This window comes from Chelonia mydas, chromosome 6, assembly GCF_015237465.2.
Source record: "Chelonia mydas isolate rCheMyd1 chromosome 6, rCheMyd1.pri.v2, whole genome shotgun sequence".
In the NCBI taxonomy this organism is placed as follows: domain Eukaryota; kingdom Metazoa; phylum Chordata; order Testudines; family Cheloniidae; genus Chelonia; species Chelonia mydas.
Genome location: NC_051246.2, coordinates 133,276,780 through 133,284,071, shown reverse-complemented (window position 1 = coordinate 133,284,071; position 7,292 = coordinate 133,276,780). Strand labels below are relative to the sequence as shown.

General features: G+C 66.4%; 1 protein-coding gene across 6 annotated transcripts in view; it reads left to right on the top strand.

The window, feature by feature from the left end:
- Positions 1-4,045: 4,045 nt before the first annotated feature.
- The window catches only part of LRFN5 (leucine rich repeat and fibronectin type III domain containing 5), a 148,401-nt gene continuing 145,154 nt past the window's right edge, over positions 4,046-7,292 (top strand). The window contains exon 1 of one of the 6 annotated variants that reach the window (XM_037901416.2): positions 4,046-4,601. The gene's annotated coding sequence lies outside the window, so the exon portion shown is untranslated. Of the gene's footprint in view, positions 4,616-4,718; positions 5,033-7,292 lie in introns of those variants that run through there. The other 5 variants (XM_043549405.1, XR_006291732.1, XM_037901418.2 and 2 more) reach the window with 5 other exon arrangements.

Sequence of the window (7,292 nt, the reverse complement as noted above, 5' to 3'; positions counted from 1 at the left end):
GGTACTTTTGAGGAACTGGTACTTTTGCACAGGGTGTCTATTTCCACTAACAAAAAACCACTATCAAACAAAGTTATTTGGTTGTTTTCAGCCACAAGTTTTAGGTTTTCATTTAAAATGTCTGGAGAAAGAACTGCCCGTTTTCCTGACCAGCTCTGTGGAGGAGCACGTCTAGCAAGGCAGTACGGGAAGGAACACGTGTTGGTGGTTTCAGAAGACAATTACCGGTGTGTGTGTGTGTGTGTTAGTGTTTTCTGTTAAGTTCTCATAATGCTGAAGCATGCATCATTTAAGAGTCAGCACAGATATGTTAAAACCACTTAGTGTCATGAAAGAAATCTTTGACATTTTTCTACAATTGAAGTCACTTGGTAAGAAACAACCCTACAAAAATGCTTACTTTGCTTAGAGTCGTGCAATGGAAGTCTAACAACAGTGATAAATTCTGCCCACTATAAAGGACAACTACCTGCTAGGCTATAGGGTGTACAGCCAGGCAGCTCGAACTAATGTTACTCCAAAATTTGCTGAGATTAAATCTAAATACAATCTCCACACACACTCTCAAAACGGTTAGAGCTCCAGAAATTGTCACTGAAGTATCAAATGGTTGCCATGGAACTCAGAGCCTACCCCAAACCATCACTTTTCCTATTAGTCTTGATAGAGAGAGGAATTTAAGATGATTGTCTTCTTTCTGAATCTCCAATTCAGCTCTTTACTAGGGTCATTCGACAGACCTTAGGAGGAGCAGACTTGTCAATCATGGGGAAAAGTGACCCAGGAAGATGCCCTGTTTATGCAGACTACATGCACAGACGTTAATCAGTCATGAAAGCCAGCAGTGGTTTTCTAGAAGTATTTACACTGTTGTCACTTTCTCTGTCCTTGTCATTCCTCTCACGCCTGTGACTTTGTAAGCTAATTCTGCAGGTACGTTTGTCAGATAAATAATGAGGTCAACATAAACAGACATAAGCTACTGCTGTCAATCCTTTACTTATTTACTCATCCACTAGCGATGGGCCTGGCCCAGCCCTGGCAGACTGGGTCAGAAGAGGATGCAGGATAGGGTCCTAAGTGTTCCTGATGCTGCTGTGGGAGCGTGCACCCCTGCCCACCCCCCAACAAAAGCACTACACTTAAGTTTGAAACTGTGTTTACTTTTTCCTCCCCCCAGAATGGCACTAAGGCTAGAATGTTAACAATACAAAGTCTAGCCCTTTGGCATAAACGCTTCCAGAGGCGGTCGGAGGTACTCCCCTTTGCTGCTGTATTAGGTTATCAGCTCACAACTGAGGCCTACATTGTCGAGCATGATTTGTAATTTTGGGTCCGCAACTAGACCCCTTGAAAGGCCTGATTTTCAGAGGGTGGAGCTCTGCACTGTCTGGAAACAAAAAGGCCACTTTAAGGCATCTCTAGTTGTGGATCCAAATAAGAGACAAGCAAACCACCAGCCACTTTTGGAAAGCAGGACCCAGACCCCTTTGTGACATCAGGCATGTCTGCCTGCGATACCCATGGACATGTTACCTGCTTAAGAACAGCAGAATCAGGCTGTTAAATTCTGAAAGAAATGATCCCTCATGAGTTATTTTAGGTGAAGTTTGCGATTTCTTCTTCTGTTGACTTCAGTAGACCTGGCCCAGCGAACACCTATGGGTCTGAAGCTGGTGCAAAGCAGAGTAGCAATCTCATCACACCAGTTATTGCATTATCTTCCCCACATGGCATCTGTATTTGCAGCCATCTGCAGCTGGACTTTCTGTAGGCTCCAGCACACATTTTCACCTCAGGATACAGAGTACAAGAAACATCCTCCCACGGAAACCCCATCACCCCATCAGCCTCCCAGGCCCTGTGGGTGGGAATTTGCCCTCGGAGCTGTTGTGCCACACACCGGAGGATGGCTAGATGAGCACAAAGCCTCCTGCCTTTACCGCAGCCCTGACAGAGAGTGATAGATTCTAGCCCCCTGAACGATGCCAGAGCCCACGCTTTGTCTCTGTGCTTCCACAACCGAAACCACAGGCCTGGGCGTGTCTGGACACGGGGTGCGCTCCGGAGAAACCTGGCAGCGCAGCTCACAGCACAGAAGGGCGCAGCACCTCCCAGGAACGCTCCCCTCACTTCTGGCAGGAGTCAGACAATCACACCCAGCAGCCGGTGTCTCCCTGCTGGGCAGCCCTGCACTCAGCCCAGCCAGCCACTCCCTCTGTCAGAGGGCAGGGGCTCGGGAAGAGGGGCACGGTTTGCTGAGGGGCCTGTGTGGTTGGTGAAGTCCCCTTGCCTTGCCCAGCCCAGGGACCCTGCCTGCCTGGCCCACTCTCTCCGATGCCCCCTGCCTCCCCCAGCCTCTGCTCAGCGCTTCGCTAAAGGAGCCGAAGGGACAAACACAGGAGCCCCCGGCTCAGGGGGCCTAGGCCATGGGCGTCACTGGTGCGGCTCAGCTGCACGAGCGGTCTGTCTCCGCCATGCAAAGCAGCCCCTGGCCAGGGGCTCGGCGCAAGAGCCGGGCAGGGGGCAGCGCGAAAGCCAAGCACCGAGACGCACCCAGCCCACCACACTCACACCCCGAGAGCGCCCTGCCGGAAGGTGAGACACGATCCCCAAAGCCAGGCTCCAAGTCCGCGCCCTGAGCCCCGGCTGTGTCCGCCCGGATCCACGCAGCGCCCGCCACGGTCCCCCAAAGCTGCCTCAGGTCCCAAGCGCCGGTTTCCAGCCGCATCCACGTCATGTCCCCAGGAGGGTCCGAGACAAGGGGGCAGCTTCCCAGGACGGCGAGCGGCGCCTCTCTGCTCCCGGGACAGCGCGGTCGGGTCAGCGGCGCCCTCCTCGCCGGACCGCAGGCCCCTTTCTTCTCCCCGCTCCGGCAGTCCCCCGCGGGCGCTCCGGGCTGGCTGCCCCGCACCCCGCTGCCCCGAGAGGAGCGGAGAGCCCCGGGGAGGCAGACGAGCCTGCCGCCCGCCAGCCCCCAGAGCTGTGAAGAGCGCAGGGCCCCAGCCCGCTGCGCCAGGAGCGCTCCGCCGGGACCCCGCGCCAGCGCGCACGGCCCCTCGCAGCCACCGGCTCCGCCGCCGCCGCGCTCACTCCGGCTCCGCCTCGCCCCCTCCCCGGTTTTGAGCAAAGGCTGCTTAACTGATTGGCTCCCTCGTCTCGGCGGCGCCCCAGCCCCCACCCCGAGCCACCCCCGAGCAGGGCTGGGAGGGGGACCCGCCGCTGGCGCAGGTACCTCCGCGCCCTCTCCGCTCCCCTCCCCTGAGCGCACCCGGGACGGGGGCTGGCCCCGAACCGCGGAGCCCGCGGCAGCCCCTGGGCCCCAGGGCAGGCCGAGGAGAGCGAGTCCCTCCAGGTGCCCCGGGGAGACCCACGGGGGCTCCGACGTGAGGGTGGGCCCGGGCTGCGCGGGGAGCAGCTTTACCCCGGACGCGCCCTGCCGGCCTCTTCCCCAGCGAGCGCCTCCAGCGCCCGGGCAGAGCCGGCAACCAGAGGCCGCTGCCCGCTGACACCGCTCCAAGCGCAGCCTTCCAGCTGCAGCCGCGGCCCGGCCCCCGGGGTGGGAATCCCCCGCGCCGGCCCCGGAGCCGGAGGCGCAGTTCTCCAGCCCGGGGGAGTGGCCTGGCGGAGGCAGCGCTGTCACCCCTGCGGAGCGGGCTGCGCCCCCGCTCTGCCCGGCCCAGGGATGCCGGGCTAGCCCTGCCCGAGGCTGCCAGCTCCTCCGGCCCGGCAGGAAAGGGCGCAGCGACACGCCCCCTCCCTGCCCACTCCAGCGCCGGCAGCGCCTCCCCGCGCCAGGGCGCAGCCGCTGCTCACACGCTCCCCCGGCTTCTCCCTGTCCCGGCGGCCCCGGCTCGCCGCGCACCGGCTGGGCAGCGCTAGCCCTGTCCCCGCCGGCGCTGGCGAGCTGCCCAGCGCGCCCCTGCCCGTGGCTCGCAGGCACGTCTCTGGATTAGCGGAGCTGGGGGCGCCCGGCGCCGCTCTGCGCCCGCCCGCTGCGGCTGGAGCTGCCTTTCCCGGCTGCGCCGCGCCATCGCTCTTCTCGCTGCGGAGCAGGCGGTGGCTCGGGCTGGCACCAGGCTGCAAAGCCGGCTTCATGCTGCAGCGAGCGCCGCGGCTCCCGGGGGCCGGGCGGCAGCCGCCGGAGCTCGCCGCGGGGAGGATGGAGCCAGCAGCAGCCGGGGAGGAAACGCGCAAGGACCCAGTGCAGCCAGCTGCGCCCCCCTGCAGCGCCCGGGGCTCCGGCTGCTCCGCCTGAGGCTACCCGGCTCTCGGAGCGCCGCGCCCGGTGGGTCGGTCTCCCTTGACGGGGGTGTGCATGGCTGCGCCGCGGACAGCCGGCGGGAGAAGCCCGAGGACGGAGCCCGGCCGCGCAGCTCGGCGGTAGCTCCCCGAGCGCAGGAAGAGCGCCCGCCTCCCGGGGCCATGGGCAGCGCGTCCCCGGCCCGCGGCGCTCCAGCCGGCGCCTGAGCCGGGCTGGCCAGAGGCGGAGCGCGGGGCTCAGCGCTGGATTATCCGGCGCCCAGCGCACGGGCGGCGTTAGGTGAGCGCAGCGAGGAGGCTCGGCGAAGCCCGGCGGAGCTCGGATTGCCCTGGCGCAGGTACACGCTGCAAGGTCAGCGGGGCGCGGCTGCGGGGTCCGCGGTGGGGGCGGTGGAGGGGCGCTGGCGGCGGGCTGACCGGGCTGCGCCCCTGCCTGGTGTGCGCTGGGGGGGCCGCGCGGCTCGCTCCCTCCCTCCCTCCTCCCCCCGCCCGGCGCCGTGCGCGCCTGTGCAGCCGCCCTGCCTGCGCCCGCTCCCCGGGAGCCGAGCCGCCGCTTTGCACCGGGCGAGCCGCGCGGGCGACCCCCAGCCGGACCCGCGGGCGCCGGCCGCCGCCTGCCTGCCGGAGGATGCGTATGCGGAGCGATGGCACCGGGCGGAGCAGGGACCGGCCAGCCCGCCGCCAGCCTGTGAAGCCAGCCCGGAGCCGCCGCAGCTGCACCTGCCGGGGGAAGTGCTCCGGCCCCGTCTTTCCCGGCTAGCGGCGCCAGGTAACGCGACCCTCCCGCGCCGGGCGCTGCGCTGCATTGCGGGCTGGGGGGAGCCGCGGGCGCCGCTCCGGGAGGCGCCACCGTCTCTGCTGCGGGGCGGGGGGCGACCCTGCCCCCAGTCCAGGGCAGGCAGGGGCAGCCCGGCCGGGGGTCTGAGCAGGAGCCTTTCCTCCGTGTGGGGCCCCGCTGGGGCTGCAGCTTCTCCGGACACGGTCAGGGCTCCCCGCGCTGCCCAGGGGCACCGCTCTGCGCTGGTGCCAGGCTTGTGTCTGCCCGGGGCTCGCTCCCCCTCGGGCCGGGGCTGGGTTCCTCTCCGCGCCGGCTGGCGACAGAGCCTGGGCTTGGATTCGGCGGGGCAGGGGCGCGCACCCCGGGGTGCCAGGGCGGAAGGGGGCGCGGGCGGACTGAGGTCCCCGGTAGCGGAGCAGACGCGCACAGCCGCTGTCCTGCCAGCCGGGAGCTGGATCCGGACGGTGCTGTCGGGCAGGGACGGGACCCGCGGGCTGGGGCTGGCGCGGGGCGGATCCCCCGGCCTCGGACAGCGCCCTGGCTCCTGCCGGGGGAGCAGCGCTGCCCGACGAGTCCATCCCTGTTTCATGCCATAGTGAAGCCGGGATTAATTCAGCTGGGAGCCGCGCCTGCGGCTCCCTGTCCCCGGCGGGGGGAGGGGGGAGCTGCTGCCCGGCCCCCAGCCTGCCATGTCCCCGGCTGCACCGGGGCTTTCCTCGCGCCCCGGCCGCTGCGCTTCTGCCGCTCTCCAGGCGATGGCAGGTGCAGCCCGCGCTCCGGCGCTCGCAGCCGGGGGTGCCACAGAGCCGGCGGTGCGCAGCGCCCGGGGCGCAGGAAGGGGACCGGCCGAGCCCCGCGGGGGGGACGGGGGACGGGGGACAGGCCCGTGCGCTCCGCGCCTGCCCCAAGCTGTGGCCAGGTTACCGCGGCTGTGAGCCCTGCGGCAGGAGGGGGCTTTGGGGACTGCGTGTGGCCGGGGCTCTGGGTCCCCGAGTCCGGCGCCTCCTGCCTGCGGCTCCCCTCGGGGCCCGTGGCCGGGGCTTGGCAGAGACGCTGAGGGTGTGAACCCCGAGGAGCGAGCCGGCCGGAGCCCGCAGCTTGGCCCAAACTGTCGGCTCCCCTGGGATGGCCCAGCTGGAGGGCGGGGGCGCCCGGGCGCTCATCCGCCCCTTGCCCGCTCGCCAGTAGCCGCGGCGAGGCGCCCCGGTGCGCCCCGGCTCCGGCTTTGTAGCTGCGCAGAGTTTTCCCGTGCGCCAGGCTGGCGATGGAGGCGGGGAGAGGCTCTGGCCGCCGCTGGCCCTGGCGGGGAAGGGGGCCCACAGGGAGGGGCAGCTCCCTGGGGCCGGGGAGGGGTATGACCGGCCTGCGCCCCTGGGATCGAGTCAGAGCAAAGTTCAGCCCCACCTGTCCCACAGGGGGATGCGTGTAACTCCCCGCCCATGGGCGCCGTCCTGCCGGGGCCGCCCCGAGCCTGGCGAGCTCGGCAGCTCTGTCGGGTGGCAGGGCAGCGAGCCGGCGGCCGGGCTGCAGGCAGGTGGCTTGGCCGGTGCCGATGAGAGGCGCTTCAGGCTGGACTGGAGGGAGCGCTGCCCCGCGGGCGGAGCTCCCCCGGGGAAGGGCTTGGCTCGGTGCGGCTGCGAGTGGGTCCTTGCGGAAGGCTGGGGTGGGAGGGAGGCGCAGATCGCAGCCGGGGGGAGCTGAGGTTACAGGGCTCGAGCAAAGCCCACAGCCTCCGTTGCAGCCCGGGGCGGCATTTGCCCCCTGCCTCCGGCTGAGGTGGGCGTGGGTGTCAAAGGGCACTAGCCGGAGCCCTTACCGAGATCAAATTGCAGGGTGGGGAAAGCTCTTCTCCTGCCTGTCCCTTCCCTATGGCCCCTTTCCTCTTTGCAAAGTTTCCCTGAGGCACTCTCCTCCCCGCAGTGAGGCAGGCGGAGAAGGGAGGAGCCATTTTGTGTTTTGTTGATAAAGAAAGAAGCCATCCTCCGCCCGCGCTTGGAAGGGTTGGGCGGGGAGTCTCTCCTGGGGTGGCGCCCCCCAGGCAGGCCTCTTGCTTTTCCTGAGTATTTCTGTGGAAAACAGGCTCAGGAGAGAGTAAGGCCTTGGTAACAAGGACATCACAGCTGGGGAATAGCCCCTGGGAACGTTGCAGCCACGCTGACTTGAGGAGCACAGAACACTCCCTGGTTCCTCAGCGCAACAGGGAGAAGAAGACCCAGTGAGTCCCCCTGAGGGGAAATGAAGGCTGAGGGTG